This window comes from Solenopsis invicta, chromosome 5, assembly GCF_016802725.1.
Source record: "Solenopsis invicta isolate M01_SB chromosome 5, UNIL_Sinv_3.0, whole genome shotgun sequence".
Classification (NCBI taxonomy): Eukaryota; Metazoa; Arthropoda; class Insecta; order Hymenoptera; family Formicidae; genus Solenopsis; species Solenopsis invicta.
In genome coordinates this window covers 5,920,490-5,934,410 of record NC_052668.1, presented here as the reverse complement: position 1 = coordinate 5,934,410, position 13,921 = coordinate 5,920,490, and the positions used below count along the sequence as shown (strand labels likewise).

The 13,921-nt window shown below is 42.7% G+C and overlaps 1 pseudogene; it reads left to right on the top strand.

Moving 5' to 3' along the window:
• The first annotated feature begins 7,969 nt into the window (after window positions 1-7,969).
• Window positions 7,970-10,250, top strand: LOC113005681 (annotated as a pseudogene).
• Window positions 10,251-13,921: the final 3,671 nt, after the last annotated feature.

Sequence of the window (13,921 nt, the reverse complement as noted above, 5' to 3'; positions counted from 1 at the left end):
CCCCGCGGAGCACCTTGTTGTATGTGGCGTTCCATAGCAGGGGGCCCAGTACTGACCCCTGCGGAACGCCACACGACATGTCTCTCCGCTGCTGGAGTCCGGTTTTATCCCGGAACTCCAGCACCCTGTCCCGGAAGTAGCCTCGAACGATGGCGACGAGGTAGGGCGGCAGGCGAAAGTGCTCGCTAAGCGCCGCCACAACCTCGCCCCATGGGATACTATTGAAGACGTTAGCGATATCCAAGGATATCGCCAACGCCACCTCCCCGTCCCCCGTGATGGATTCCGAGAGGGGTCGGACTTGTCTGACAGCATCGACAGTCGATCTTGCCACTCGGAACCCGTATTCTGCGGGGGACAATTCGGGACCGTGCCGGGACATATGCCGGATGATGCGGTTGGCGATGATTCGCTCAAAGATCTTGCCCGCATCATCCAGCATATAAAGGGGCCTGTATGCGGAGGGACTCTCCGTTGGCTTGCCCTCTTTTTAAGGAGGACAAGCCGGGCCCTCTTCCACCTCCTGAGGAAAAAACCTTCACGGAGGCACTTCGTGTAGAGGCCACGAAGTGCCTCCCCTATTATCGAAGACGCCCGGGCCCAGACCTTGGCGTATATTCCGTCCGGCCCGGGCGCCTTCGCTCTCCTACCTCTTATGCGGGCGAAGGCCGCGACCATCTCGTGTCTGGACACCTCCAGTTCCTCGGTCCATCCTGGGGGAGGGTCTTCTCCGGCATGTCCCTCCCCCTGGTGGGGAACAACGTGTTCACCACCTTTCCGAGGTACTGGGGGTCCAACGTCTCCGAGACTGGAGGCGCCCATGGGCGAAGTCGCTTCGTCACTATTTTGTACGGCCTCCCCCATTGGTCGCGGTCCACCTCGGAGAGTATCTCCTCCAAGGCCGCGGCCTTCGCTCGCGCGATGGCGGTTTTCAGGGCCTTCCTGGCTTCCCTGAGGACCGCCTCGGCGTTGTTCAGCTCTTCCTCCATGCCCCGCCGCTTGGCGCGCGTGTGTGTCCGCCTGGCGGCCACGGTAGCTCGCCTCAGTTCGGCGAGCTCCGCGGACCACCAGTAGGCGGCACGGCGCGCCATAGGTCTGTTGCGGGGCATGGAGGCGTCGCAAGCGCGCGACATAATCACGCATAGGCACTCCGCCTTCTCCTCGGCTTCGAGGTTAGCCCCTCCCTTCGTCCAAGTGGAGGCAAGGAGGGGTCGAGGGCTTCGGGGTCGAGTTTCCTTAGGACCCATCGATTCCTGTCCCGGGTGCGGCGGCGTTGCTCTCGCACCTCCGTGGGGGGGGAGACCAGCTCCATGGAGATTAGTCTATGATCGTACGTCTCTCCGAGGGAGCCGGTCTCCAATGTCCATCCTTGGACCCTTCCTCCATGCCCCGGTGGAGGCCCATGTCACATCGACAATGGACTCTCCCCCTGCCCCCACGTAGGTGCTGACCCGGCCCCGGTTCAAAATGACCAGGCCGAGCCCCGCCGCAAAGTCCAGAGCGAGGCGGCCCCTGACGTCTGTGCGGGGGGAGCCCCAAGCCACAACGTGGGCATTGAGGTCTCCCCCGACAACGACAGGCCTTGGAGAGCGACCGAGTATGTCGCTCTCCATGCCATCTAAGGCCGCCTCGTACTCCCCCCTGGTTAAGCTAGGGGGGAGATAACAACCCAGGACATCGATGGGTCCGTACTCGACCACAACGATGCCCTCGCCAGCCGATATCGGGATCATCGGCGGAGCGCCCGGCACATGATGGCTGACCATCGCCACCCTCCCCGAGGGATCCCCAACCCAGTTGGGGTTACCCTCGGGTATCCTATACGGGTCGGCGACGATGGCCAGCCCGCCACCTGCCTCCGCCAGGCACTGCACAAGCATGTCTTGTGCAGCCCTGGCGTGGTTCAGGTTGGCCTGGAGGAGCCTACGGGGCATTGTTGACTTGTTCCCGTGGCTCCTCCACCTCCATCATCTCAACACAGTTTCCGACTGTTTCTTTCTCTCTTACTCTCCTCTCCCTTTGCGGGAGAGGAGACTCTGTCCCGGGGGCCGCGGCCTGAGGCGGGGTCGGCGTTGTGCTCGGTCCCGCCTCTCTGCTGCCCCTGGTGTTCAGGGGTGCCTTTGACCCTTTGTTGGCCAGGCACCCCTTCGCACCGATCCGATGCTCCGCGGGCTTACCCGCGTCCTTACAGACCGGGCAGCCCGCCTTCTCTGTACAGGCATTGGCCAGATGGCCAATGCCGCCGCATTTGTAGCAGCAGCCGGATCTGTCAACCCGGCTGCTGCACTGGGCCTGGACATGCCCAGAGGCCAAGCACCTGTGGCATTGCAGCCCACGTGAGGGGAGCAATGTCACGCCGCAGCTCGACCACCCCATTCTAAGTCGGGGGGGTAGCCAGGACTGCCTTGTCGGCCCTCACGGGGGGCAGCGCACCCAGCAGGTGCCCAGTCCGTTGGAAGCCATGCGGATCTCCCCCACCTTTATGTCGTGGGGGGAGCATCCGCCATTGGCTCCCAGGACCTCGGCTACCTCATTTGGGGTGACCGAGTCGTCCAGACCCGTGATTCTAAGCTCGACCGTCTTTGACCGTCGAGCCACCTTGACGTCGTCCCTGTTGCCCAGGGCCCCCCTTATGCCCTCGGCGAGAGCATCCGCTTTGGTGCCGTTGTCGGCGCCCCTAACTTCGAAGATAAGGGCGCCGGTAACGGCTCTGCGAGGACGCAGGTCCTCGATCCCGAGGGAGGAAAGGTTGACTTTCTCCCTCGCGGTCTTAAGTACCTGCGCGTACGATCCCGGGTCGGCACAGGTTATGGTTACCGCCGCCGTGTTCGGTGGTCGGATCTTAGGCGTCCTGGCCGGCCCGCGAGCGTTGACTCCCTCCGAGGGTGTACCCCCGGATCCTCCTCGTGCTCCCTTTTTCCTCCCCTTTTTCTTCTTCTTAAAAGATGTCGGTTGGGGAGGGGGTTTCTAGGGGGAGGGGGGTCTCGCCGTGTTATTGTTGTTATTGTTGGCCTGGGCGACCTTCCTCTTGGCCTTTCGGCCAATTACTTCCGTCCAAATCTCCAGGATGGAGGGGGCGGTTGGTCTGTTTGCGGGGGCTTTGTCGTTGGTCCCCCGGCTGGTAGACGCGCCCACTCCACCCTGGGTCCTGGTTTCAACGCGGGGGGTTGTATCCCCCGTCGAGGTCTTCTTCTTCTTTTTCTTTTTCTTCTTCGCGTTCTAGGTGGTGTCCTGCCCTGTAGTGGTGTTAGCAGGGATGACGCCCAGTTCGCGGAGGACAGCCGGGAGGATCTTGTTTAGTGCCTCCCTTAGGTCGTCCTCCGTTAGTGTTCTGCCACTCCTCTTTTTTCCCCCCGCTCCAGTCCGCTCTGTCCTGACGACAGGGTGCTGGCGGACGGGTTGGTTAGGAGGGGGGGTGGGGGATGGGGCCACCCTTACGTCCGCCGCCTTCGAGAGTGGGTTCAGCTGCTTGCGAACCCCTCTGAACGGCGACCGGAAGAATGGCTCCTTTAATTTTTCTACGGTAATCACCACCGGCTTCTTTTTCGTGGGGATCTTCGTCCCTATGTTCGATTTTTCCGTATTGGAGGGTCCCGGCTCTGAGCTATCCAGTGGAGACCGCTGATAGGGGGTTTCCACAAGGCAGCCCAGTACCTCCGTGTCGAGGTCCGTGTCGGTTTGTATCCCGACCTCGGTGTAGCTGTCTCTCGTTTGAGTAGGGGCATCTTTCTCGAGTAGTGCGACCCGGACACGTAGCTGCCTAAGCTCGGCCTCCAGTTTTTGTCTTTCTGAGGCCCACCTGGCTCTGGCTTGGTCCAGGGCCACACTACTCTCTCGGCGTTGTCGCGCCTCGCCATCCTCCTCTTGTCTAGCCAGAATTGTAGTTAAGCCGGCTGTCAATTCTGTGTATGCTAGCCATAAGTCCTTTTGGATCGGGCCCTGTATATTATTAGACCTTTCCACGGATTTGGCCAATATGCCTAACCCTTGAGTCATGACGGCGGCCACTGCCGCCGTCGGTTGTCGCTCTAGTTCCTCTGTGCGTTCAAGGACCTCATTATTAGCCCTCGCAGCGCGTTCGGAGGAGGGCTTTGTTTCGGGATCTAGGATTGCCCTGTGATCCCTTTTGATTTTTCTTGCCCTCTCCACCTCGGCCTTTTGAGCCAGGGCCTCCGCCGTAAATTGCCCCTCGTGAGAGGTGTCTTTGGCGGGTCTCCCCCGTCCCTTTTTCGTCGGACCCTCCTCGGAGTCGGAGGAAGACAGGATAGTGTTTTTTTTCTCCCTCCGCCTCGATCTCTTCCTGCCGTGCTCCCCTGGCCCAGCTCCCTCGGTCTCGTCGTCCATAAAGACGTCCTCGTCCGAGGGCAGCGGGGTTACGGAGCCCACCGACAGAGAGGAGTCGCCCCTCCTTATGCTGGTTGTTCCGGATTCGGTCCCTGGCCCGGTGTTTGCCGCCCCGTCGCTGCAGCTGTCGGGCTTCTTGCCCTTGCTGCAGGCCGGGCCCGGTTTGGTGCCGGAGGTGGCCTTTCCATGCGCCCCTTTAGTTGTTAAGGGCAAGAATTCCCGTATGTTATACGGGGGCATCCGCTTCCCTTCGTCGGCACCCTGTGCATCGGTCGGGCTGAATAGTTCCAACCCACCGGCGCCGGTGCTGGGCCCTCGCCTATGCCTTGAGGAATCCCTCCTTTCCGCAGGCGAGACGTCGCCCTTCAGGTCTGGAAGAGATCAAAATGTCCTCATCCCTCCCAGGCCACACCGCGAGCTGGTGCTCGCCTCTATGTCACCCCTGGAGAGGATGACTGCCAGCACCTTGGTTAGTTTGTGTTGTGTTGACATTTTGAAATGAATCCCACTCCGCGTGACGACTGCACCGACCGGCGTATCTCCCACTCCGCCCTAATACGTGTATTGAGGAGGAGCGCCCCGGGTAATCCCGGGGGGTCGGCTTATGGCGCGGGCACCGGGAATGTAACATTCGGTGCACTGGCCTCCAGCCCCTTACACACCCATACGGAGGAGCCATCAAGGGCTCGCCCCTTATGGGCTTTCAGGGGTCCCCCGCCTCCGACAGCGGGGGCACCGTCACGGGTGGCGCCACCCGGGGGGCCCCACGGACGGGTCGGGTAACGGAAGCGACGCCCCTTCCGCACCTTAACCGCCGTGGCGACCAGCACGTCCACCCAGGGGAAAACAATCCCCTGGGGGGACAAGACTCCAGCCCGGCACCCGCTTCGGAAGGGACGCCGTCGCGGAATGCCGGGCCAGCCAACACCGCCCCGGGCCCCGCCTCGGAATACATCCGAGTAGCCCCAGGGCCAGTCCAGCCCGTGACCTCGGGGAGGGTTTCCCACGAGGAACGCGCTGGACCGTCCTCCACCGCTCCAACCCTGCCCCGGAATAATTCCGGGCGGCCCGGAGACGGCCCAGCCCGGCGGGTTCGGTAACACCGAGATCCCGCCGGCCCGTCCTACCTTTGAGGAGCCAGCTCTCCCCGTGCCAGGACGCGAGCCGTGAAAACGACACCGTCCCCAGACACAGGGATCACCGCCCCTCCTTCTCTCGTGCCCGCCGCGCCAAGACGCCTTGGGCACCGCAACTGCCTTCTGGAAGAAGGCAGATGCCTTCCCGGTGACCTCTTAGACCCTCCATCTCTCCTCGCCCGAAGGCGACTCGAGAAAGAGGGCAGCCCCCTCACCACGTCAAGGTGGGTCACCATCGAGGGGGAGATTTATAACAACCTTTATTACCAAATTGCTTAGGTCAATATAAAGAATTAAAATTAAAATCTTGTACTTTTAAATTAAACATTGCTGATTGTTATGTACAAATGTTTAATAATGATATTGTTAAAATATACAATATAACATATTGTAATAATGTTATTTGTATCATTGGCCAAACGTATCTCGACAAAAAATCATTTTTTATTAAACTTTGTAATTCTGCAATTTTAGGTATTTTTATTGTTAACCTTGACAAACTTAATCCTTTAAAAATATATTCATCATTAGAAATTAAATGCAAATTAATGTTGTTGCCATACAAAGATAATAATGTTGTAATTTATCTTTTGTTGCACATGTAATCTTAATATTTTTCATATTTTTTGCAATAAGTTTTTTTGAACTGCAAAAACAATTAATTAATTTAAAAACAATAATAAATAAAAACAGAATTAATATATTTTTAAAATAAAATAAAACGTAAGTTTTCTTATAATTGCTATATAATATTCAAAATTCTTCACAAAGTAATTAACATAAGTATTAAATTAAATAAGTCTTTAAACTAGTTGTTAGGATTACATTTGTCCTTACAACAGTTTGTTTAATAATTAATAATTATTAAACTTCGGGTGATCTAATATTCCAAATATAAACAATTAGCTCAATATTAATTCCAGCGCTTATACAAATCTTATAATAATGTCTTATTATACTATAAAATTAGGTAGCATGTTATTTATATAGCAAAAATAACAATTTTTTGCCGGAAGCAATTTTTCCAGCGATTTGAAAAAGCAGTTTTTTTTTAAGCTATAATTACGAATACCTCAGGTCTTTTTGACATACATTATATATATTTTTTTAAATAATCTAACAGATTTCATTTACGACTTTGGGGTTTTAGTCGGGTAAGAGTCCGGCATAACCTCCTCCTTCCGGGAGGGGAAGGGTATCCATGAGGATTTCCCCATGAAAAAAAAAAGTTTACCTATCAAACAAGTCTGACAAATCATTTATTAGTAATCAACATTAATGTTTGTTTTTACATTATGACCAATTTATTCATCTCTTTATACATAAATCTTTGCATTTTACATTTTTTCATTAAATTTTATGAATTTTATTATTGTTATTTTAATAAAAATAGTTTCTATTTTTTAATATTTTGATTCCATTGATATTGTACTTTAAATGTCGCCATGTAACGCTGGTAGTTTCTCGGTGTCGGTTACGGGATTTAGGGTCAGGATCGGTTGCTCGGATGTGCTCGCCGGATGTCCGGGTTCGTGTCAAATGATAACGCCGTGGTTTGGTAGTGAAAACGAAATAGTTTAAATATATTTTGCTATGGTTTAGTACAAAAGAATCATAAGGTCCCGATATCGTTATCGGATAATACTGAACTCCACGAATAGTATTACGGCACTGGAGTGCTTAATTGTGCGGTCGTCGGCCCGCTTGAAACTAAGAGAACGATTACAACGTATTCGCGGCGTACTTAATATCTAAACACTTAGAAGAAACGGATTTTAGAAACTCTGGAAACAGACGGACACGTGTTATGCGCTATGCGCTCGGAGGTAGCAATCGGGATTGCTCGGTTAAACTATCATCGGTTCCGCGGACAAGAAAATATAATTCGCGGTGTCACTTAATATTAAAAAACGGACTCGGATAGTTATAGCAACAGACAGACAGGCATTATGCGCCAGGCGCTCGGAAGCAATGATCGGAGTTGCCGGGAAGCGGCTAACTTAACTTACGGTTAAACGGGCCGTGATTGGCCCGCGCGACGGACGGTCGCGATCGCGGAATCGGCAGTGCGCAGTGCAGCGGACAGTTCCGCGATACGCGAGAGCGGTTGACGGTAGAGACCTAAGCGGTCTCTCCCTGCGGAGTGTTGTCATCTCGTAGGGAACAGGTTTGCGGAATGAGCCGATATTGTAATTTAAAAATGTGTCAACTTTATGAAGACAAATATCTTTATCAATCACAAATTGATTTCGATTAGTTCTGATTTCCTTTAAAATACCTTTAAGTCCAACTATTTTTACACATCAGTCTTTAAGTTTTATTTTATAAGCATCATATGATTGATACAACTCTTAAGCATTTTTTCAATTTTATATTGTCTCATAACTTTTATTTTTATTTTTTAATACTTTTACATTATTAATATTAATATCTTCTTATTGCACAAAATATTGCAACTTGTTTTAATTGAGTCGTAATGTTATAAGAACATGATACGAGTAACAAGTCTGTACGTAGTTGAATTTATGCTGCTTGAATTTACACTTTCAGAAACATAGCATGGTGCGTTTGCCATTTCCCAATGGATGACTCCGTAGAAGTTGTCCCTAGTAACTGGATAACTAATGACAATCAATGTGGCCGTTAATAAAAAAACCAATTAAATTATTGGAATTTATTAAAAAAAAAGAAACTCCAAAGATGATTGGAAAACCTTAATTCTGCGAATTTTAGGACGATATGGTAAATATTAGCCTTATTTAAATTGCAATTTCTTGTGCTTGTATATCTTACCAAATTTATATACAATTTTACAAAAATTAAGTAGCAGAGTTGGGTAATAATTAATTAAAAAGTAAAAAGTAACAAAATTAAATATACAGTTAATAATTTTTAATTAGTTATTTTTAAATTATTTAATTTTTAACTTTAACTAGTTATTTCTGAAACGCAAATTTTAATTTACTGAATTAAATTACTAAAAAAAATTTATCTTCGTAAAGAAAAATATTATAAGAATAAACGTTTCCACATAAGAAACAATATTTCTTTATTATCTCATATTAACTTATTTTAAAAATAAAATATTAAATTTGTTTGATAATCCATATTATAATTTATTTAAGTAGCTTAACTTTAAAAATTACAAATTTCTAATATAATATCAATATATTTTTTACAATTAACTTTAATTTAATCTTAATGTTACTTTTAATTAAGTTGGTTTTATAATCATGAAACTTTTAATGTAACTAAATTAATTTTATAAGCCATTAACTTTAAACTAATTTAGTTAAAAGGTATTAACTTACCCAACTCTGTTAAATAATATAAAAAACATATAATCACTTTATAAAGTTTGATGTATTTAATTAAAAGAAAAAAATATTGCTGTCCATATTTTTTAAAATTTTGTTTTTAGTTTATTTACTAAAATTGTTCAATTAATTGAATACTTAATAGAATTTACTATATATATATATGACTTTGTAAAAATAAAGATTTTTTTATCAATTAACTATGGCTTATCTGTAATATTTTTTCTAGATGATTATAAAACAGCTCAGAAAGAAAAGCAAAACAGCAATAGACAAAGATAATCTGTCATCACTATCTAAAGCTGCTGAATGTAGACGTCGTATTCACAAAAATAAAAAAAGAGATAGTGATACGGACGAGGAGAGCGAAGAGGAATCGTTCATTAATTTTCCTACATATAATCCAGATAATACTGTTTCCTCACCAAATTTAGCACATATAGGTACAGTTAATTAAATGAAAAAATTATGAATTTTGATAATATTTTTCTAAGAAGTGTGTTCTTTTCAAATTTAAATAATGAAGCTCACAGTAAAACAAATCAATTTACAAGCAAAAAGATAAAATCTGATACTGTTTTAAATGAGATTCATAATAATATTAAAAAACAAGCAAATGAAATGAAAGGTAATGTTTGGAGAAAAACTTTTTTATATGTTTCAATGAATATATTATAATGTATATTATCTAATTCATTTGCAAGAATTCGTAAAATGTGTTGACACTGTATCGTATTTATTTTTGTGTTTTAAATATTTTAGAATTTCAACGGCAAATTCTAAGACACTTGCATAGCATTAATGCCCGAACAGGGGAAATAAATGAGCATATAGATTCATTAAACCTAATCTCCTTGATAATGAAGAAAATTCTCACCAAACTATTGTAAATGAAGATTTATTAAAATGCATAGAAGATTTGCCAATTAAGGCAAAACTTGAACTTGAAGAAATTGAAAGAGTTTTGCAAGATAAGCAAATATTCCATGATGTGGTAAGATGATTGTTATTACTGAAATTACACTATAATTATGTAAATAAATATACATTTAATTTATATGGTAATTTTTTAGGCTACAGAATTATCGAAAATGGGCGGTACTAACCTAAGGATTATTGTTAAAAAAATAATGTGCCGAATTTTGACTCCCGAAGTTGGAAGAGAATACAGCTGGGAGGGACACAAAGGAAACCTGATTTTCAAAGATTTGATCCTGGCGAAATTAGTCCTTAGTAAGTATTACAAATTTCATTTCGTTTTATGATGTTTAGCAAGCCAATCCACGCGCTCGGTCGGCCAAACCGGAGTGGGAGCGTTATGGAACGCCACGGTCGGCGCGCGTATCGCCGCGTGGTCGCACGGCGAAGTTCGGTCGTGCGTGCACGTGATCCCCTGCTACGCTCGGCGTTTGTCGTTTGGTGGACGGAACGGAGGCTCACGGACGGTGGAGGGGCGTATCGTTACAAATAAATTTGGAATATTTTATTCAGCTTGGTGCAAAATTGTAATGAAATTTATTTGATTTAAAATTTTTAATTATAATGGAAAATAAGAAAAATTTCAAAGAGCCTTGCTAGAATGTTTAACAAATTAAATAGAAAATGGATCAGTAAGAGTCATAGCAAGATCTTAGTGTTGAAATAATATTTTATATGAGATTTATATACATACGCACACATTCACGCACGCACGCACGCACGCACGCACACAGGTATACTTATACATACATACAGACATACATACATGCACTATCGTTTGTCATTTATGCAAATTGATGATGCAAGTAATAATTCTTTTTATAAGATATTTAGTAGTAATTTTGTAATTTTATATTTTAAAAGTTCCAAAACAACGTTTACTTTCAAACAATAATTATTATCATTTCTTGACATTACACCTTGCAATTTAAATGAATTTTCAGTTTTCCCATTCGAGAATTATATTATAATAAAAAAAAAAAAAATGGTAAAGAAAGAAAAACCACTTGAACGAATAATATGTCATGTTTCCGAATATAATAATATTCCAAGATTAGACAACTTTTCTGAAAATAATATTGTCGCCAAAGGACATAATAACATACTTTTATCACCAAATTGTTTAAGTCAATATAAAAAGAAATAAAATTTTGCGATGATGCGATAAACAATGATGCATATAATAAAACCATGCAAATAATTTTTCTTTCCAACCCTTATGTGTTCATTCACAAAACTTTTCCCAGTCCACGTCTATGATAAAAATTACTTTTTTTACAGTTATTAAATTTTATTGAATTGTGATATGCAAAAAAGCTTTTTTACTACAATATTTGCTTTTCTTGCAAAGTTCTTTCAATTTCTTAAAGCTTAAGGTTTGATATGATTGGCAAATCTTTTATTCATTTTAATAAATCTACATGCTCATTTAATTTCCCCTATTCGAGCATGATGCTATGCAAATGTCTTGACGTTGAAATTCTAAAATATTTTAAATACAAAAATAAATAGCTTTTGCAACATATTAATTAGTTTTCCAATATTACCATTTAAAAGTAGGAAATGGATACATACACATGTAAATACGAATATATCCAAGTACACATGCCCAAACAGATACATTTTATAATTTTTATATCAGAAAGCCTGGAAATGTACAATAATATACTTATCATACCTATATGCGCGAACATTTAGATATGTATAAAACATATGCGAGAGTGAATATATCTTCAATTTATATATGTCCAATCCTAAATACGTAAATGTTGCAAGATATTTTTCTGCAGAGTAAGGTTTGTAAGGCTTTCTCATATAAAAATATAATTATATTTCCTTTATATACAGGGTGCGAGAAAAGTTCCGGGACGGCGAAATATCTCGAAAACTAAGCATTTTAGGAAAAAGTGTTTCAGACAAAAGTTGTAGGGTTTAAAAAGATCTATTTACTGATCTTATCAGTTTGACCTTGGATGGCGTCGCCAAGATCAGATCGAAATTACATTAACTTTTTTAAATGGAACACCTAACTTTTTATTGCATATTCTTGTAGCTTATCTCGAGACCTTTCCAAAACATTACAAGAAAGTTTATTTTCGTTGAGTACTTTCCGAGTTGTGAGGCTTGAAAGCTACAGTGTACTGTAGTGTGGGTCCAGCCACTCTTGCCTTAACTGGCCGGACACACGCCACACTTGCCTTAACTGGCCGGACACACGCCACACTTGCCTTAATTGGCCGGACACACGCCACACTTGCCTTAACTGGCTGGACCCACACTACAGTACACTGTAGCCAGTTAAGGCAAGTGTGGCGTGTGTCCGGCCAGTTAAGGCAAGTGTGGCGTGTGTCCGGCCAGTTAAGGCAAGTGTGGCGTGTGTCCGGAAAGCAAGAGTGGCTGGACCCACACTACAGTACACTGTAGCTTTCAAGCCTCACAACTCGGAAAGTACTCAACGAAAATAAACTTTCTTGTAATGTTTTGGAAAGGTCTCGAGATAAGCTACAAGAATATGCAATAAAAAGTTAGGTGTTCCATTTAAAAAAGTTAATGTAATTTCGATCTGACCTTGGCGATGCCATCCAAGGTCAAACTGATAAGATCAGTAAATAGATCTTTTTAAACCTTACAACTTTTGTCTGAAACACTTTTTCCTAAAATGCTTAGTTTTCGAGATATTTTGCCGTCCCGGAACTTTTCTCGCACCCTGTATATAAAAGAAATATAAGATCTTAGAGCACATAGGCTGTAAGGATGGACTTTTTATAACATTGTTTGTTGTAAGCAACAATTCTTTCTCTCATAAACTTACGTATTAAATGAAATAATTTTTTAAGTACGAAAGCATTAATAACGAATTTGTAAAACATATAATAATTAAGTATTTTGTAAAGCTGTTTCGTAAAATTTATAACGCGTTTATGCTAATGTAACACTAATATATAAAAGAAATATAAGATCTTAGAGTACTTAGGCTGTAAGAATGGATTTTTTATAACATCGTTTGCTGTAAGCAACAATTCTTTCTCTTATAAACTTACATATTAAATAAAATGTTCTTTTTTAAGTAAAAAAGCATTAATAAATATTTTGTAAAACTGTTTTGTAAAATTTTATAACACGGTTATAATAATGTTACGCTAATGTAATGGTTATTGTTTTAAAAATATATAGAATATGTATGTATATAGAATTTTAAAACTTTGTTATTAAATTTTACTTTTTTTTTAGTCCTTTAAAATGGACAGTAATCAGTATCCATTCTTATGTATATTCAAGATTATCTTAAGTATGGTCTTATAACCGCTTTCTTCATCAGACACAATCTGTGACAGAATTTGTGATAAAGAAAACGAATATAAGATCATACCTAAGATGATCTTGAACGTAAGAATAGACGCTGAATACTGCCTCTAATATGTTTACAAACTATATGTGTTATATATATTTAGGAATATGTATAAAATATTCTAGAATATATTATAAATATTTTATAATATAGTATAAAATATTCTAGAATATTACATACGTATTCTAGAATATTTTATAGATATTCTAGAATATTTAACAAATATTCTAGAACATTTTACAAATATTCTAGAATATTTTATAAATATTCTAAAATATCCTATAAATATTCTTTAAAATATTCTAGAATATTCTATAAATGATTCTAAGAATGTGCATAAAACGTTCGATGTTTGGCTTTGAACACTATATAAAACTTCCAGAAATATTCTCAAATGATCTGTAAATGTTTCATGAATATTTCAAAATATTCAATATTTTTTAAACATTCGAGAATATTTATAAAACATTCATAGATCTGTCTAAAAATACATAAAAAAGAATTCGCACATTCTATGTACATTTACAGAATAATTATAGAATATTCGTAAAACGATCATACAATATAGAAACTTTTCTTAGTATATTCGGCCATATTTGCAAAACATTTAAAAATCATTCAAGAATATTTATAGAAAATTTATAGAATGTTCAAAACCAGACATCGAATATTCTATGCACATTCTTAGAACCATTCACAGAATATTCACAAATATTTAAAAATATATTGAATAATCAGAAATATTCATGAAACATTTATACAACATTCAAGAATATTTATAAAAATTTCTAGTTTTG